The sequence below is a fragment of the Bubalus kerabau genome, chromosome 3, assembly GCF_029407905.1.
Source record: "Bubalus kerabau isolate K-KA32 ecotype Philippines breed swamp buffalo chromosome 3, PCC_UOA_SB_1v2, whole genome shotgun sequence".
Classification (NCBI taxonomy): Eukaryota; Metazoa; Chordata; class Mammalia; order Artiodactyla; family Bovidae; genus Bubalus; species Bubalus kerabau.
This window is the reverse complement of record NC_073626.1, coordinates 153,535,417-153,555,271: the sequence shown is the minus strand read 5'-3', so window position 1 is coordinate 153,555,271 and position 19,855 is coordinate 153,535,417. Positions and strand designations below refer to the sequence as shown.

General features: G+C 41.5%; 1 protein-coding gene across 4 annotated transcripts in view; it reads left to right on the top strand.

The window, feature by feature from the left end:
• The window catches only part of ERBB4 (erb-b2 receptor tyrosine kinase 4), a 1,293,114-nt gene that overhangs the window by 1,052,313 nt on the left and 220,946 nt on the right, over positions 1-19,855 (top strand). The gene's annotated exons all lie outside the window — the stretch shown is intronic.

Here is a 19,855-nt window from a genome sequence, read left to right as displayed (position 1 = left end):
TTTGGCCTGCAGACCAAATCTTGCTCTCAATGTGTTTAAGCACTGTGCCAAACTGCATTTGAGAGTAGTGATGATGATTTGAAAAATTAACCAGACTGTTTTATTTTATTGTTGTTATCATCTGTTTAGTTGAAAACATCAATCAAGATTAGTTTCGATAGTTGCCATTAAATTTAAATTAAGAACCTAGTAACTCAGATAATTGCTCATTGAAACTTAGTTTTTTCAATTCAAACTCTGAAGACAAGACCTCATAGGTAAAATGCTCCAACTATAGAATAGCTCGCTGGTAGCTCAACTGGTAAAGAATCTGTCTGCAATGTGGGAGATCCTGGTTCCATTCCTGGGTCAGAAAGATCTGCTGGAGAAGGGATAGTCTACCCACTCTAGAACTCTTGGGCTTCCCTGGTGGCTCAGACTGTAAAGAATCCGCCTGTAATGAAAGAGGCTTAGGTTCGATTCCTCAGTTGGGAAGATCCCCTGAAGGCAACAGCTACCCACTCCAGTATTCTTTCCATGAGAATCCCCATGGACAGAGCAGCCTGGCAGGCCCCAGTCTGACTTTCACTTTTTTCATAGAATAGTAAGAGAGTTCTGAAAAATAAGTGTACTTTATAAGGTCAATCAGAACTTTGATTTCTCCTAGCAAAAACTGTAGATTGAACTGTTCAGCAAATTTCAGAAGGTACGACAGATGAGACTTGATATGTAGCATGCTGTTATTTTTTTACATTCAACACAAGGTATCTTGCCAGGGGTACTATCAAAGAACCATATGTATCCTTTCTCTAACTTTAGCATAATGTCTTCAGCAATAAGAATGATTTTGATTTTCAAATGACCTTTATATGAAAGTATATGCACTCTGATTTTTAAAAAGATGAATTGCTGTGCATTTCTACCCTTTTCTCTTGTAAGCTCTTTTTAAATTTTATAGGAGCTCACTTTGTGGTGCTGGACAATTTATTTGGGTATAATGCTATAAGCATCTTACATAGGTCTACTTTTAATAACTTATTGGTTTTCGTATAATAGGGCTGATAATTTTAGTGAAACCAACCAGTTGCTCTGTTTGATTGATGCTGATGCCAAAAGCTCTATTTATTATTGTTGATTGCCAAAAGCTCAAAGTGTTATTGTACCTTAGTCCTTAAGTTGTGTCCGACTCTTTTATGACTCCATGGACTATAGCCCACCAGGCTTCTCTATCCATGGTGTTTCCCAGGTAAGATTACTGGAGTGGGTTGCTATTGCTTTCTCCAGCAGATAGTCCAGACTCAGGGATTGAACCTGAGTCTCATGTATTGGCAGGTGGGTTCTTTTCCACTAGGACCACCTGAGAAAGCCCCTGCTTGCCTGTATCAGTGCAAAATCGAATATCCAAGACAGAACTTGGGTGAAGTAGAAAAGAATAGCTTATTGCTTTGCAAGGCAGGGGAACAAAGCAGGTTTTCACTCTTGAAATTAGTTGTCCCAACCCTGGATGGTTTAGTGAGGAGTTTTATAGCAGTGGTTTAAGGGTGGAGTTGCTGATAAAATTAGGGTGTATGCTGGGCCTGCATTCCTTTAATAGGGCCTCAGTTGCTCTCTTGAAAGTTTTGAGTTCCTTTTATCTGGAATGAAGAATGCTACTCTTCCATTTGTTGGAGGTTTTAGTTCTTTTGTGAACTATGGTGTTGGAGAAAACTGTTGAGAGTCCCTTGGACTGCAAAGAGAGTCCCTTGGACTGCAAAGAGATCCAACCAGTCCATTCTAAAGGAAATCAGTCCTGAATATTCATTGGAAGGACTGATGCTGAAGCTCCAGTACTTTGGTCACCTGATGCGAAAAACTGACTCATTGGAAAAGTCCCTGATGTTGGGAAAGATTGAATGCAGGAGGAGAAGGGGACGACAGAGGATGAGATAGTTGGATGGCATCACCGACTCGATGGCCGTGAGTTTGAACAAGCTCTAGGAGTTGGTGATGGACAGGGAAGCATTGTGTGCTGCAGTCCATTGGGTTGCAAAGAATCAGACGGACTGAGTGACTGAACTTAGTTCTGTAAAGAGCTCAAAGATATTGTTATGTGTATCTCTTGAGAGGAAACAGGGCCCTGCCCCAAGGCTACACTATTTTTTCTGGGCTGTTCCTCCCTTGTCTCTGCATCCCCTCCCTTCTCTGATTAGCAACTGTTTGAACCTCTCTTTTAGAACTCAGGCAAGGTTGTGGAGGATGAGCAGAAAGGCTCCCAGGCCCAGGAGACCCACAGGGTCCTGCTTAGTTTCAGCGCTGTGTCTTAACGATTGCTAAATATTTTAAAAATGATCTTTGTTGCATATCTACCAACACCTATCTAACATCTGTTGAATCCAGTAACTAAATTTTCTTCCTTCTGCACTCTAAAACTTCTGACACTCTCTGCAGTTGATTCATATATTAGTATGTAAAACTGAAGACTTTTTCAGCAATGTCACAATCAATTTGATCTTGATCATAAGTATAAATTTGTGAAAGGAACTTTCAAAGTAAAAATGACAATGTGTAGACACAGTGTAGGTTAATATGTGAAACTGGTATAGAAAGATCTTACTCAGTCTAGACTGCAGCCAAAGCTGAAATTCACAAGAATGCTAATAATCTCTGCTGGAGACTTGGATAGCCATTTTTGTCATATTTCCATGGAAACAGACTGGCAAAAAGGGGTTAAGAGGCTACAGAATAATCACCTAGGAAAGAAGCTCTGAAAACCTCATCATGATTTTGAATGATTATTTGAAAGCTCCTAACCCCATCCATTTTTTCTTTTCCCTCATCTGAAGTCTATTCCCATGGAAACAGAAGTAGGGATGGCAGCTTGAAGTCATAGATTTCTGCTGAAATTTAGATGAGGCTCTGATTGAGCCATGAAAGGAATCATTTTTCTAGATAGTTGATGGATCTGGTGACCAACAGACTCTAAATAGTCTGATCTTATTAAAAGTGAAAAAAAAAAAAAAAAGAAATGAGGGAAAATATTTTGACTGCACTTTTCCTACCTGCTGAATAGTTGCTAGAAGATTAACAGATTGATGGACTGCTATTGGCAGAGTTTCAACAGATAGCAAGCATTTTCTCAACTTCTTTCATATCACTAGGAGAGCTTCACAATGATGAAAACACAGCTGAATTGGCAAAATTAATGGTGAATTAAGCATTTTAAGTAGACTGGTATAACTTTAATTCAAACACATAGCTACTCTTCGTACCTAAGTTTTTAGCTCATCTGTCATGTGTGTAGAACATTGTAAGTGCTTAAATAACATATCAATAAAAAGGTCTTTATAAGCAAAATTGTTTGTAATTTGGACCTAAGAATTGAGCTGAAATTGCAAATATTCCCACACTTATTAAGTTAAAAGTCATTTTTGGCATATGTCTTAGTTTGAGTTGTTCCAGAAGCAGAAGCTGACCGTGAGACAAGGATTTGAGTGAAAGTAGTTTATTTTGGAGGTGAGGGACTCATCAGTAAGGAGAAATGGAAATGAGAAAGGAGGGGAATCAGTAAAACCAACTGCCATCATGAGTGACTGGAGTTTCTTTCCATTGGAGAGATTCTGGCAGCTCATGTAGGACATATGCCTCAGAGTTACTTTCCTTAAAGTTCAAGGGAGGTGATGGAAGAACTCCAGCTGTCAGTCTTTGATTGAGGGATACTGGAAGAGAAACACGTTTATTCTCCTGCATGCCCTACCTGCTGAATGTGGCAAAACAAGTTTCAATAGCAACAGAAAGCCACGGGGCAAAGGAAGGCAGGAGAAAGTCAGTACAGCCCTATGGAAGAACATTCCAAGGATAACTTTCAAACAAGAGTAAATGCGTCCATGCTACATATGAGTGACTGAAACCATGTATTGGTATATGTGTGTGAGTGTGTGCATGTGTGCCTATGCTTTATATCATTTTATAGGAGGAAAATAAAGTTTCTTTTGTAAAGAAACTACATAGATTTATGAATATGAAGTGTCAGGGGAGTTTGTAATTTCCTCTGTTCTGTCTCACCACAGCAAAAATTTGAAGCGAAGGATGAATCAGTGTTACATCTCAGTTTTATTAGGAAAAACAAAGGATAGTACACCCTTGAGGAGTAGGACAGGTGGACCCAAAAGTCAAGAGAAGAGAGGCTTCAATTCTTCTAGTCTTCCCCTTTTATACATTTGTCTCCTCATCCCTGAGCCTGTCCTATGTAAATTGGGCTAGCCAAGAGGGCTGTTTGTTTCACCTGAGGTCCTCAGACCTTCCTTTGTTCTGTTTTTGCAGGCTTTTCCCTTCTTTGTCTTTTAGCCTCTGCCATTCTGGACTCCTTTTTCCTATTATAACTACCTAACCTGCTCCCCTTAAGAGATAGGAGGCCCAGTTCTTTGGGAATGGGTCATCAAGGTTTCTCTGGCTACTTTCTGCCGAACTGGGATGGTGAGGGGCATGGGGCCTCCCCCTCTTACTAATCTCAAGCCTCAGAATCCTTATAGCGGTGTCCGTCTAAGGGTGAGTGATATTTTCCCTGGTTGGCTATAGTTTTATACATCCTTGTTGAACTGGCACTGCATGTTGTAGCTTGTTGACCTGGGCAGAGACAAAATGGGTTAGACAGTTAATAATACATGGAGCAATCATAAGCAGCATCAATATGATGCTGATAACAGCCTTGTGATAACAAGGATTAGTAGGCACATTAGCCAACTCCAAATTTCCCCTCACCAGGAGAAGGATCCCCCAAAGAGACCGCAGCTACCCTGTGAACTCTCCAGCTTGTTCCTTGACTGCTGAGGGAGTAAAAAATATTACAGGGTAGGGGCCCTTCCATGTGGGCTGGAGTTGAGCCTTTGGGGACCCATCTTTCCAGACTTTAATTAGGACTTGGATCCCTGGAGCATATAGTGGTGACTCTTTAGAATCTTTTGGTCCTGGTTGACACCCCACAAGCATACATCCTGTTGGAATTGCCCAATGGCCATGGTATATGACCAGAGAGTCTGAGCCTCTGGGTCTAGGAAGAGGTTGTTGACATAAACAAAATGTCTCCCATATAGCATCTCATATGCAGAGTACATCATGAGAAACGCTGGACTGGAAGAAGCACAAGCTGGAATCAAGATTGCCAAGAGAAATATCAATAACCTCAGATATGCAGATGACACCACCCTTATGGCAGAAAGTGAAGAGGAACTAAAACGCCTCTTGATGAGAGTGAAAGAGGAGAGTGAAAAAGTTGGCTTAAAACTCAACATTCAGAAAACTAAGATCATGGCATCTGGTCCTATCACTTCATGGCAAATAGATGGGGAAACAGTGGAAACAGTGTCAGACTTTATTTTTTGGGGCTCCAAAATCACTGCAGATGGTGACTGCAGCCATGAAATTAAAAGACACTTACTTCTTGGAAGAAAAGTTATGACCAACCTAGATAGCATATTGAAAAGCAGAGATATTACTTTGCCAACAAAGGTTCGTCCAGTCAAGGCTATGGTTTTTCCAGTGGTCATGTATGGATGTGAGAGTTGGACTGTGAAGAAAGCGCCAAAGAAATGATGCTTTTGAACTGTGGTGTTGGAGAAGACTCTTGAGAGTCCCTTGGACTGCAAGGAGATTCAACCCGTCCATCCTAAAGGAGATCAGCCCTGTGTGTTCTTTGGAAGGAATGATGCTAAAGCTGAAACTCCAGTACTTTGGCCACCTCATGCGAAGAGTTGACTCATTGGAAAAGACTCTGATGCTGGGAGGGATTGGAGGCAGGAGGAAAAGGGGATAATAGAGGATGAGATGACTGGATGGCATCACCGACTCAATGGATGTGAGTCTGAGTGAACTCCCGGTGATGGTGATGGACAGGGAGGCCTGGCGTGCTGCGATTCATGGGGTTGCAAAGAGTCGAACACAACTGAGTGACTGAACTGAACTGAACTGAAGGACTAAGACCAATCTGTTCCTTAGGGGCAATACAGGTGCAGAGGGGAGCTATTTGTAAAGCCTTCTTCCATCCCAGGGAGGTCTCCTTGGTTATCTTTTTTATTGCTGATTTTAAGAATTGGTTGGCTCTTTCTACTTTTCCTGAAGACTGAGGCCTCCAGGCATGATGGAGATAATAAGTAATGCCCAATGCTTTAAAGACCCCTTGGGTGACCTTAGAAGTAAATGATTTCCCATTGTCATTTTGTAATGACCTGGGTAGACCAAATCTTGGAATGATTTCATGGAGCAGTTTTTTTACTACCTACTCAGCCTTCTCACTGCAGGTGGGAAAGTCTTCAATCCATCCTGTGAATGTATCTATAATGACTAATAAGTATTTATACCCTTGAGAAACTGGTATCTGGGTGAAGTCTATCTGCCAGTTTCTCCTGGGTAGGTCCCATGTCATTGGATGGGCTGGGCCAGCTGGGGTCTTCAAGCTCTTTGTGGGGTGTTTAATTGGCAAGTGGGACAAGAGGAGACCACTTGCCTTATAGTCATTTGGAGGCTTGTTCCTCTGAAGGACTTTTCTAGTAATCTTTGGAGGGCCTTTTCCCCAAATGAGTGGTGGCATGTAAGGAATTAACCAACTTCCATTGGAGGTTCCCAATGGGAGAAAAAGGAGTCCCTCCTTTTGGAACCACTCCATATGATCTTGAAAGCCATCACTCTTAGTTTTAAGGGTCTCACCTTCAAGATGTGAAGGAGTTTCTAGCAAACTAGTCTGTGGAACTAAGGTTCCTATTATGTCATTATTCTGTAATGCTGCTCTCTTAGCTGCCTGATCAGCTACTTGGTTCCCTCATGCCACTTCTGTGCTCCCTTTTTGGTGTCCTTTATAGTGGGAGACTGAAACCTCAGCAGGCAGATGAACTGCCTCCAAGAGCCTAAGGATTTAATCACCATATTTGAATGGGGACCCTCGGGTGGTCAAGTGGCCTCTTATTTTCCCAAATAGCAGCATATGCATGTAGCACCAGAAAGGCATACTTGTAGTCAGTGTAAATGGCCACTCTTTTTCCTTTTCCCAGCTCTAAAGCTCAAGTCAGGGCTATGAGCTCAGCTAATTGGACTGAAGTATCTGGTGTCAAAGGTTTAGCCTCTATGGTCTCAAAATTGTAGACTACTGCATATCCAGCTCTTCTTTTTACATCCAAGACAAAGCTGCTTCCATCAGTGTACCAGATTTCCTCAGGATTTGTCAGAGGATCTTCTGATAATTTCTCTCACGATTTTGTCCAGTTGTCCAAGGTTTCTAGGCAAGAGTGAAAGGGGACAGAGCCCTCAGGGATAGGCAAGAGGGCAGCTGAATTAAGAACCTCACAAGGGGATATAGTCAGGCCTAGATTTTCCATCAGCACTGCTTGATATCTGAGGATTTTTTGATCAGACACCCATAAATGGCCTCTCCCATTTAGGAGTTGTTTCACTTGGTGGCTGGTAAAAATAGTTTGCCCCCAAAAGAGAGTTTTAAAGCATCTTCTATCAGGATTACGACAGTTGCAAGATTTCAAAGGCAGGGAGGCCAGCCTTGGGTGGTTGGGTCAAGTCTCTTGGATAAGTAAGCTACAGTCTGGGCTCAGGTCCCAACCTTGGAGTTAACAATCCCAAGGCTATTCCTTCTTTTTCATGGACATAAAGTTGGAATGCTTTTTCTGGGTCTGGCAACCTCAAGGCAGGTGCTTGAGTTAAGACTTATTTTAGTGTAGTCTCTGCCTTCTTTTGAGGAGTTCCCCACATCAGTGGGATTGAATCATCCCGTCCCTTCAAGCTTTCATATAAGGGCTGGGCAATTAGACCATAGTTGGATATCCAGATTCTAATATGCCCAGTTAGCCCCAGGAAAGCTCACAAAACTGGAGGATTCCTTGTACTCGATCAGAGGACAGCCTCCCGGACCCATATATAATCTGAACTCCCAGATAAGTGACTTTTGTCTCGACCATCTGTGCCTTAGCACAGGAGACTTTATATCCCCTCTCTGCCAAAAAGTTTAGAACCTGAATTGCATATTGTTGGGCATTTTTCTCATCTGGAGAGCAGATTTGTAGGTCATCTACATATTGTAATATTTTCCTATTAGGTCTCAGGTCCAGATCTAGGAGATCCTGGCTAAGAGCCTGCTTAAACAGGTTGGGGGTATCTCTGAACCCCTGAGGTAATACTGTTCAAGTCATCTGTTGGTGTTTTTCTCCTGAAGCCTCCTATTCAAAGGCAAAAAGTTGTTGGGATTCTTTAGCCAATGGTATGCAAAAGAATCCATCTTTGAGATCCAAGACTGTAAACCACTTGGCACTGTGCGGGATTTCTCCTAAAATTACATAGAGATTGGATATTGTGGGATGGAGAAGGGCTATAGCTTCATTTATGATCTGCAGATCTTGAACCATTCACCAGGTCCCATGCTTTTTCTTTATAGGGAGGATTGGGGTGTTACATGGTGAATGTGTGGGGACCGTTAGCCCACAGAATGGAATTTATTTATTAGAGGCTGTAGTCCTTCCTGAGCTTCTTTTCTGAGGGGATGTTGTTTCTAGTTTGGAAACCAAGTGGGATCTCAGAGGACAGTGAAGACCTGTTCAGCGTGGTGGACTCATCCAGGAGTCCCCTGGGCCCACATCTGGGGGCTAATTTTGTCCTCCCATAGCTTTTGGTCCCTCCCTATTGGACACAGTGTAATGGGTTCCTAAGTAGTAACAGAAGCTGTAGAGCTCTAGGGGCTGAAAAAGCTTCCCATCACAAGGGTCATCCCCAGTTTAGTGACTATATCTTTTCCCAATAAGGGAGTAGGACACTCAGGGACTACCATAAACTGGTGGGAAAATATTTGTCCATCCCAGCAACTAAGTGCTTGGGTGACTCTTTTAGTAATTGTTTTTCCTTTAGCACCCAACATGGTACAGGTTTGGAAGGAGAAGACTCCGGAGGAGGAGGTCAGGACAAAGTAGGTAGTCCTGTGTCAACCAAGAAATTCTCGGATCTACCAAGTTGTACCCTTGGCTCCAGTCCTGTGATGGCTATCTGTGGCAGGCAGGCTGGCTGGAGTGGGCCGCTTCAGTCCTGTTGAACCATCCTGAGGGAATGCTTGGCTCTTGACCTCAAGGCTTGTGGGTCCTCAGGGCACAGTGCCACCCAATGTCCCAATTGATGGCATTTGTAGCAAACCATTTTAGGAGACTTCTCAGGGTTTGGACACTCTTTGGCCCAATGCCCCGCTTGTCTACAGATTAGGCATTTGCCCTGTGCCTTTTCCTTCAAATACTCAGGGTTTGCATAAGGCTTCCCTGGAGGGTGACCAGCATCTGGGCATGCCTTATCTCTTTCCTTCTCTCCCTTTCCTGGGCCTTGGCCTCCCTCTGCTGTTCTCTGTTATAAAAGGTATTGGTGGCTGTCTGGACCATCTCATCTAAAGAGGCAGCAGGGTCTTGCTTCTGGAGCTGTAACTTTATCCTGATGTCTGATGCACACTGGGACAGGAATTTGTCCTTTAAAATCACCTGTCCCTCATAAGAGTCTAAGTCCAGATTGGTAAACTTTTGGAGGGCCTCTTTTAGACTTTCCAGAAAGGCAACAGGGTTGTCATTGGACTCCTGAGTTATTGCTGAGATCGGGCATAGTCCCACGACTAATAGGCTTCCTTCTATTTCCATGGGTGGACTTCCTTAGGGGTGAGTCTTTCTGAAGCTTATCCTACCCAGTACTGTTGCAACCTGAGAGCCAGGTGTCCCTGGGTCAGGATGCAGATTCCCCAGGCAAGTTGAGGCATGACAGCCCCTGGAGATCGAATCCCCAAGCAAGTCAAGGCATGTTGGCCTCCCAAGAATTCGGTCCCTGGGCAGGTTGAGGTATGTCCACCTCCTGTGACCCCTGGACTGGCGGACCCCTAAGCAAGCTGAGGTGTGACATCCTTCCAAGGACCAGATCCCTGGGCAGGTAGAGGCAGGTCGACTTTCTGGGACCCCTGGACTTGAGTTGGGTGTCCCCAGGGTCTCCAGCATGACCAGTGCTGGGTAGGATTAAGGGATTGTAATCTTAACTTATTGCTGATTTGTCCACCACGGATGGGAATAGATACCGTGATGTAAAGCAATCCAAGCCTGTGCCCTGAGACTGGGAACCTGGTGAATAGGCCCTCAGCCTTATCTTCTTACAGCTCTGAGGGAATGTAAGTCATTGACTTCCTCCCCTAATCCTCCATAAGAGCAGTTTAGGGTGTATCCAATGGTAAACATTTCATTGTCATAGATCTAACTTAGGTAATAGCAGAAGTAATGACAAAGGAGTGGGTTATCTGGTCCTGTAAGGGGCATTAGTAGTATTTTAATAATAAATGGTCTGGAACAATGTTACCTACAAGGGGGCAGGATCCTGGTTGTAGGAGTTAGTAAGTGGCTTAAGAACAAATTAAGAGACCAGATGTTCCATTAAAGTGGAGTGGAGATTTGATCCAGGGGTATGTTTGTAACTTTAGAAGGGTGGTAAGGGTTTGGGCCAAATGGCCTGCAGGGCTAACTCCCAAAGTGGCAAACATTATCCCTGGATGCCCAACTGCCCTTGAAGGGATGCCAGGAGATGGACTTCTAGCAGGCATTGTGTGCCTGTCACCTGGCTTGCTGGGTTCACTGGGCGATGCTGTTGTTGCACATGTTGTGGGAAACATGGAAGATGAAGGCCTGAATATCTAGAGAGATTGGATATTATACAGTATTTTCCCCTTAGGACAGCTAATTTCTAGTTGTCCCTCCAGAAGATTGTAGAGGCAACATTGTGGGCCCAGACAGGGCTCAGGAAAAGAGCATGAAACTGGAGGGAAAGGGGGCAGGGCTTAAAAGAATGACATAACCCAAGTGCATAACAGAAACCAATTAAAATCAAATGGGTCCAAGATGACAAGTCAAATTCAGTTAAACCCATTGATCCTCAATCTGCAAACTAAGCGACACACCAGAGGTGCCAGGACAGTTTCAAGGCACTGTCAAAACGAGGACATACTGTCAAAACAACTGGGGAATGTCCAACATTCCGCAATTGTTGGAATGGTCCTCCCACTCGTTAGCATATGAAATCACCCAGTTGGGGTTGGGGTTGGGGAACTAGCCACACCACATCCATGGCCACTGCACTCTCCTCTGGGATGGCCCACACCCTGTGGAGTATGCTTCTCTCTGAATCTGAACAAATGCACCTCTTACCTATCGCTGTGTCTCTCACTAAATTTTTGGAATGAGACATGCTTTATTAGGTCCTGAAGCCAGGCGGCATGGGTTTTGGCTGGGCTCAAGTCCCAGGAGAGAAGAGCTGAAGGATGGACGGGAGGTAAAAGCAGTGGGAAAAATGTGCTGAGGAATCCCCTTCATAATCTGCCAGAAAATCTACTACCTGACCTGTGCTCACAGTTTTCATTGGGCTGATCCTTGGCATAAGGAAGATTAAGGACAGATGAACCCCCCACCCTCTTGGGCAACAGCTACTGGGGCCCAGCAGATAGTGGAGCTTTTGGAACACACTGAGGCGTAGCCCCTGCCAGAGTCCCTCAGCTGCACCCACTGCCGCTTGCCTGTTCGCAGGCGGGGGGTGGGGGGGGGCAGTTCGAAGAAACAAGATTGTAAAGAAATTAAGATTTTCTTAGCCATATATCCTTCCAGCTATAGGGTTGGAGACTTCCTACCCCAACTGGAGGTCTTCTGGAATCTGAGACTGAGCCACGTGAGCTTTCTGCTGAGTTTGTTTTCTTTTTTTTGCTCTCCCCATTTCCAGCATACTGGGCTTCTTGTCACTTCCCCTGTGCTGGGTCTTCTTTGCATTCCATTTCTACCGCCAGAGCCTTCACCGAGTTGGGCTTCTGCTGTGTTTGGCCTCCCAGACTCCTTTTTCCTATTCTACCTACCTAACATTAAGCATTAGACCTTTTTGCTGGGCTTCTCTGGTGGCTCAGTGGTCTAAAGAATCTGCCTGCCAATGTGGACGACACGGCTTAGATCCCTGGGTGGGGAAGATCACTTGGAGAAGGGAATAGAAACCCATTCTAGTATTCTTGCTTGGAAAATTCCATGGAGCTGCAGAGAGTCAGACACAACTTAGTAACTAAACAACCGCAACAAGACTTTTGTGATGCCCTCCTTCCCTGCTACTTTACACTTAGGGTAGAATATTCTAGATTCAATAATTACTGCTACCAGGTTTATCAGATATAGCTGTGCCTTGTTATGATAAATGACACACATGCGGCAACTTAACACTCAAAATTCATTGCAACTACTACTTCTGTTGATATCCAAGGGCAAAGGAAAGGCCTTTTATATTTCCTTAGAATTTTTACCATAAGCAAAAATAAGTAAGGAGCAATTTGTATTCTATTAAATAATACACTAAAAGCAAGAGGAGAATTTGGTCACAAGGTTGTTAGTCAGCTCACCTGAGTATGTCTAATGGATTCGTAATGATGGTAATAACACACTTCTAGTGAATGGCCAGTACATTCTTCATTCCCATAAAGGAAGATCATATTGAACATTAAGAAAATGACTCTAAAGGTCCACCTTCTTAAGAAGAATGACTCCATTAATACACTCTCCTAGTTCTTGTTTTAAACAGCACCAGTTCATTGGGGAAAGCACAGATATTTTTTTGTTTTGTTTGTCTCTCTTTTTTTAAAAAAATGCATTAAATGATGCATAACATATACTTTTAAAATGATGCTAATGAGCAGGATCCCTGGAATTGAAGACCATGGTCTGGTCAAGTCAGACAGACTCTTGAGTTTATCTGAGCTTCCACCACTCTGTTCTTTTTGTTTGTCTCCCCTGATATTTAAGCCCACTATCATTTGACATTATTTTATTTGCCTAGAAAGTGCATATGTTTTTAAATGTTTTGCTTAATTCATTTATTTTCTTAGAAAAACCTAATCTTTGGATAAAAGAAATGCTGTAACTATCCTCTAAGTTCCAGTGACTGATCAATAATACTTCAGGTTAGGGTTCACTGGAATCTTCTTGGCTTCAGTTTCAGCTTCCCTGCCAAATCACCCGTATAATTCATGAAAAGGTACTGCAATGAGATATGTTTCAGAAGAGTCAACTTACTGTGTAAATGGTTATTTTCTTGTTAAAATGAGAATAACTAGTATTCTTCTCCATATACAATCAGATCAGATCAAATTAGTCGCTCAGTTGTGTCCGACTCTTTCCGACCCCATGAATCGCAGCACGCCAGGTCTCCCTGTCCATCACCAACTCCCGGAGTTCACCCAGACTCACGTCCATTGAGTCGGTGATGCCATCCAGCCATCTAATCCTCTGTCGTCCCCTTCTCCTCCTGCCCCCAATCCCTCCCAGCATCAGAGTCTTTTCCAATGAGTCAACTCTTTGCATGAGGTGGCCAAAGTACTGGAGTTTCAGCTTAAGCAATAGAAGCATTTATTTATTTTATACATCAGTCATTTTATTATTTTCTCAAGATGTGTCTGTGAGAATTGTGTTTCTGTGTTACTCTCCTTTGTATCATCTTTAGGATATTCAGTGTTAGTGGGAGTTGTTTCAACTCTTGTTTTTGTTCAATCACTAAGTTGTGTCCAACCCTTTGGGACCCCATGGACTGCAGCATGCCAGGCTTCCCTGTCCTTCAACTCTCAGTTCAGTCACTCAGTCGTGTCTGACTCTTTGTGACCCCATGGCCTACAGCACTCCAGGCCTCCCTGTCCATCACCAACTCCCGGAGTTTATTAAAACTCCAAGATTGAGTCTGTGATGCCATCCCACCATCTCATCCTCTGTTGTCCTCTTCTCCTCCCACCTTCATTCTTTCCTAGCATCAAGGTCTTTTCAAATGAGTCAGTTCTTCACATCAGGTAGCCAAAGTGTTAGAGTTCCAGCTTCAGCATCAGTCCTTTTAAGGGATTTTCCCAATCCAGGGATCAAATCCAGGTCTCCCGCATTGCAAGCAGATTCTTTACCAGATGAGCCACAAGAGAAGCCCGTCCTTCATCTCTAGCTGATGTCATATTAGTGGGATGAGGAAACAGAATTTTTTAGTAAGGTTTCCATTTTCTCCTAGATTGTAGCAGATTTATAAAACATTTTGCAAAGATATTTTGTTCTATAACGTTATTTTCACACTATAGTATTTTCATAAATATGGCTTCACATAGTTGACAGTAACTCTTAGCTAGATCCTGTATTATATTAATAGTAGATTTTGAAATGCATATAATTTAATTAAATTATACCTCTGGGCCTTATAAACGTTACTTATTTGCATATATGAACACCATTCATTTCAGATGTGAAAAATATACATTTCCTTTTTTTTAAAGGCCCACTGCTTAGATGTCACAGGATTCTATACCCCTGGCATGATTTTGAAAAACTGGTCTATTCAATGCTTTTTACCTTAAGAAAAATTATTGCTAAAGTAATTAAGAAATGATTACTTCTCTTCTAAAAGTAAAACAGTCTCTTCAGAAAGAGATTCCATAACTCCATTAGAAACAGAATTTAGTCTTTTGAAATTCTACTGAAAAGAAAAGAAAAAAATGTGCCAGTAACTAGAGTAAATCACTGCTCTTAGGGTTTATTTCATCAGCCCTTGTTTGTGCCCTGCTAATTGTAGAGAACTTGGCCTGAAATGACATCACATCTCAAATCACTATATCAAACACCCAGTTCTCTAAGCACATGCTGCTGGCCCTCTAGTCCTTTTCCTATAGTACCTACTTAGGAAGCATTCGTCACTTTCTGATATCTCACATTCACGGACTATTCACTGTTTCTCACCATCCCTCAGCTGCCTCCTGTCCTTGCATCCGTCCACAGCCATCTTGAATTCATGGACAATTTTTTTTTTAATTTTACTATTTAATTTTATTTTTTAATATAAATTTATTTATTTTAATTGGAGGTTGATTACTTTACAATATTGTATTGGTTTTGCCATACATCAACATGAATCCGCCCCAGATGTACACATGTTCCCCATCCTGAACCCCCCTCCCTCCTCCCTCCCCGTACCATTCCTCTGGGTCGTCTCAGTGCACCAGCCCCAAGCGTCCAGTATCATGCATCGAGCCTGGACTGGCGATTCATTTCATATATGATATTATACATGGACCATTTTATAATCACATCCTTAACACAGATTTTCAACTTTCTTGCTTCCCAAAACCAAGCTGGCATTAAACAGTCACAAAAATACTAAAATTTCTCAGTGCTGTGTTCTAGACCTCTTTTAATACGCATATGTTGTAGATCATCTCACTAGATTCTCAAATTCCATCTCTAGTTTGTTTCATGAACCTGACCTCATCGCCATCCTTTTTTATAACTGCTCTGAAATCTCAATAGTATCTCTAGTTTAACTAACTCAAATTGTATCTTTTCATTTTCTTTTCTTCATTGTTTCTGTTTTTAATTTTATCCATTTAATAATAATAATCTTACCCATTTACATTATTGGATCCATAAGAAATTTGTATTTTTAACTATCACAGCCCCTCAAACTGCTACTACAAATTCAAGAACAAATGCTTTGATTCTGTTTCACAAACACTTTTAGAGATCATCATCTTCTTTTTACATTCTATTGTGCTAAGTCACTTCAGTTGTGTCCAACTCTTTGCAACCCTATGGACTGTAGCCTGCCAGGCTCCTCTGTTCATAGGATTCTCCAGGTAAGAATACTGGAGTGGGTTGCTGTGCCTTCCTCATCCTCCAGCATTCCACCACCTTAATCCAAGTCATCAACTTCTCCAGCTTGAATTATGAGAATAACTTGCAATTTGATCTCCCTGCTTTTTAATATAAAGTTTGAATTGTGTTACTCCTCTGCATAAAACCTTTCAGTGTTTTTTCTAAAGTAAAGTAAAACACTAGACCCTTGGCTTCCAGAGCTCATAACTATCTTCTGAGGCTTCTTTCTCTTCACTGAATTTCTTTCCACAACTCTTACAAACCAGTCAGTGCCTTTGCCTAGAGTTTCCTACTCCCAGTTATACCTAATGGACTTGTCGTTATCATCAGTTTCTCAGCTTAAGTATACTTTTTCAAATCTACCTTTTCTGACTCCTTAGTCTAAATTATAATCTACTAATAACACCCAGGGGCATCCCAAGTGGTCTAGTGGTAAAAAAATATGCCTGCCAATGCAGGAGATGTGGATTTAATCACTGGGTCAGAAAGATCCCCTGGAAAAGGAAATAGCAACCCACTCTAGCATTCTTGCTTGGGAAATTCCATGGACAGAGGAAGCTGGTGAGCTACAGTCCATGAGGTCAAAAAAGAGTTGACATGACTTAGGAACTAAACAACAATAGCAACACTGTGATTATTATATAAATATTTGTCCCGGTTATTATTGTAGAATACCACTCTCCACCACTGGATTGTAAGACCTTTGGTGACAGGGACTGTCTTTTGACACCATACCTGTATCCCTAGTGGCAAACACAATACAAGCACATAGAGAACAATAAATATTTGGTTAATCAATTAAATATTTTTTCTATTTTTTTAAAGACAGTTATTTTTCCTCCTTCCTCCTCCTCACTTCTAGATTAATTGACTTCTGTAATATTTCCCTCCAAAAGTCCTTTTCTGTGTTTGCCTTATTTTACTTGGATACTTTTTTTAGGTATTTATATTGTTTAGCTCTGATTTATTTCTACAAAATCAGTTTATTCTATGTCTTGAATCAACAACACCAACATATCACTGAGTAATAGGGCCTTATATTGACTCTGTCAGTAGGACTCAATGTACCATCTGAAAGCCCTTTGAGAAGGAAAAATCCCTTGTAGACTTTCTTTGCATAGAGGAGGCCAGTAACCTCCCCTATGAATGCTTCCCCTCATGAATGCTTCCCTCTGGATGTTTCTACTATATATAGGATGGTACTATTAGGTTTCATTTTTAACTTCTTCTCAATCTTCTTATGGGCTCCCCAGGTGGCACTACTGGTAAACAATCCATCTGCCAATGCAGGAGACATAAGAGACTTGGGTTCAAACCCTGGGTAGGGAAGATCCCTGGGAGTAAGTAGGAAATGGCAACCCACTCCAGGTTTCATGCCTGAAAATTCCATGGGCAGAGGGGCCCAGCAGGCTACAGTGCATGTGGTCACAGAGTCAGACACAGCTGAACACATGCAAACACACACAATCTTATTTTGAAATCTTGTAGAGTGATTTTGAATAGAGTTTGCTTTTTTTATTAGATGCTATTAGAGTTCCCCCTTATCTCCTGACTGTATTTATTTATTCCAATAGGGGTAAAGATGCAAGGATGGGGTCCTATATAGAAAGAAAAATGTTTGATTTTGTGATGGATTTTGGCAAAAATGAATAAGTAAAAGTAATTGACTGCAGTCATTGTAAATCACGGCCAGTAACAATTATCTGAATTTAGTAGATATCCTAAAACTTGAGTTTAAATGTCTTAGGAGAACTAAAAAGTTTGAAAATAAGCAAAGTACTTCATGAGTTTTATATTCTAACAGACTTAATTTCTCTCCTGAAGCACCTAAAAGAAACCACCTAAATCCAAAACAAGTTGTTCTTTGTAAGTCTCAGTGTATAACTTAATAAGCTCCTGCCTGCTTCTGTTTCTTCAGAGGGTTTCTTGAATTTATGTGAATGAAAAGACATTTCTCAAGGGGACATAGTCTACTGTGCCAATATTTAAATTTGGGGAATGGAAATCAGTAGTCTGTCAAAGGTATTGCTTTTCATATGGTAGTAGTCTCCAGCTCTCTAGACTCTGCAGTTTGGGGAATTTCGTATATGATTAGAGGATGTATTGCTGTGTTACCATAGAGCTGGGAGAGAATGACCCTGATCACCTGCAGTTTTTGACATCAATACAAGCCGTGTTTGCTAATTATGATAGCTTAGGAAAAATCCCCACTCATTTTGACTGTATTAGTCAGAAGAGCTGTTTACAATGTAAAGATTGCGATTGCTCATAAAATTCAGGTAGAAAACTTTTGGGAGAAGGCAATGGCACCCCACTCCAGTACTCTTGCCTGGAAAATCCATGGACGGAGGAGCCTGGTAGGCTGCAGTCCATGGGGTCTATAGGCGTCGGACACGACTGAGCGACTTCACTTTCACTTTTCACTTTCATGCATTGGAGAAGGAAATGGCAACCCACTCCAGTGTTCTTGCCTGGAGAATCCCAGGGACGGGGGAGCCTGGTGCACTGCTGCCTACGGGGACGCACAGAGTCAGACACGACTGAAGCGACTTAGCAGCAGCAGCAGCAGCAGAAAGCTTTTGCCCACAGGGTGAGCATAAACTAGGAAATAGAATTTCCGGAAAATCAGCAAATAATTTGAGATATATCAAACCTTGACATAGATAGTTTTGTTAATACTTAATGTTTGTACAGTAGATTTAAAGTTACAAAATATGGTTTCTATAGGAGGAAAGGACAATCTATCTGAAGAAGATCCTGATGTATATCATATGGCATAAAGCAATTTTATTTTTCTACTTTGTTGTGGTTCAGTCGCCCAGTCGTGTCTGACTGTTTGTTACCCCATGGACTGCAGCATTCTAGGATTCCCTGTCCTTCACTGTCTCTCTCAGTTTGCTCAAACTGATGTTCATAGAATTGGTAATGCCATCCAACCATCTCATTCTCTGCCTTCTCCTCCTGCCTTCAATCTTTCCCCGCATCAGGGTCTTTTCTAATGAGTCAGCTCTTTGCATCAGGTGGCCAAAGTATTTATTCATACAGCAGTGATTTGGTTCAAGAAATGAAAGCTTAATTCAGATTCATTGTATTGCCTAAACATTTTAATCTCATCATGATCATTTTGCATAAAATGATTACCATAGAATCAATACCTCTTGATAAAACAAGTAAAACAATAAGTTGTACTGTATTTACTACATACATAGCTCTCTTATTTTCCAGTAAGGGAAAAGATATCAATGTATGTTCAATATATTGAACATTTCTAAATGCTGGCACAGCTCCTAAGAAGTCATGTTTTTGGTACTCATCGCTGATAGTTTGCATATAGCTTGGCACAGTGTGAATACAAATAAGAATGAATACCTCTGAGGTGGTAAAATTATGAGGCCAGTTTGTCACAGAAAATAAGCAATCAGCAAGGGTTCTTCATTACACAAAGCTAAAAAGCTTAGGGTTTTCTATAGTGATCTTTGCCACTGCAGTTTTATCTAGGGTTTTGATCTTCTTACAATTTTAATCTAACCTCTCTGAACTTAAATGTTCCATTATCTGTTAGAAAATAATTAGACTCTGTAAGCAGAAGTCTGCATATGTGGAGTTCCTCAGAAATCCCTAAGCTCGTTGAAGGAAGCAGTTTGACAGATACTGGTCAGCTGATAATGGGCCAGCAGCTAATAATAGCAGGAAATGCTGCTTAGCTAGGTGAGAACGTGAACTTGGGGAAAATAAAAATGAAACGTTGGGGATTTATGATTGGAGATAAATTCCCCTTTTTCATTTGTTTCTTGGTAAGAAAATTGCCAAGGGAGACAGTTATTTTTTTCTTTTTTTTTTTTTTTTGGATAATTTATAATTAAGATCTAAGGGTCCACTTAACCTCAACCTTATTCACTGTAATTTCCTTGTATTCCCACAAAGAAATTTTAGTGAATTAGGAATGTGTTTTGGTTTAATGCATAGAAATAATAGGTGAACCTGACCAGTAAATTAAATATTGTCAGCTCTGGCAAGCATGTGGTAAATTAACCATAGGCAACATGTGTAAGCTTTTTGGGAAGATTGCAAATGCAAGGGCTTTCACTATAAAATCAGAAAAGGTTTTTCCTCTTGTGAATAAAGTAATAAGCCAACTTGCTTTAAAATGAAAAATAAAATAATTTCAAAATGGAACACTCATTCACTTAATGAGAATTTTA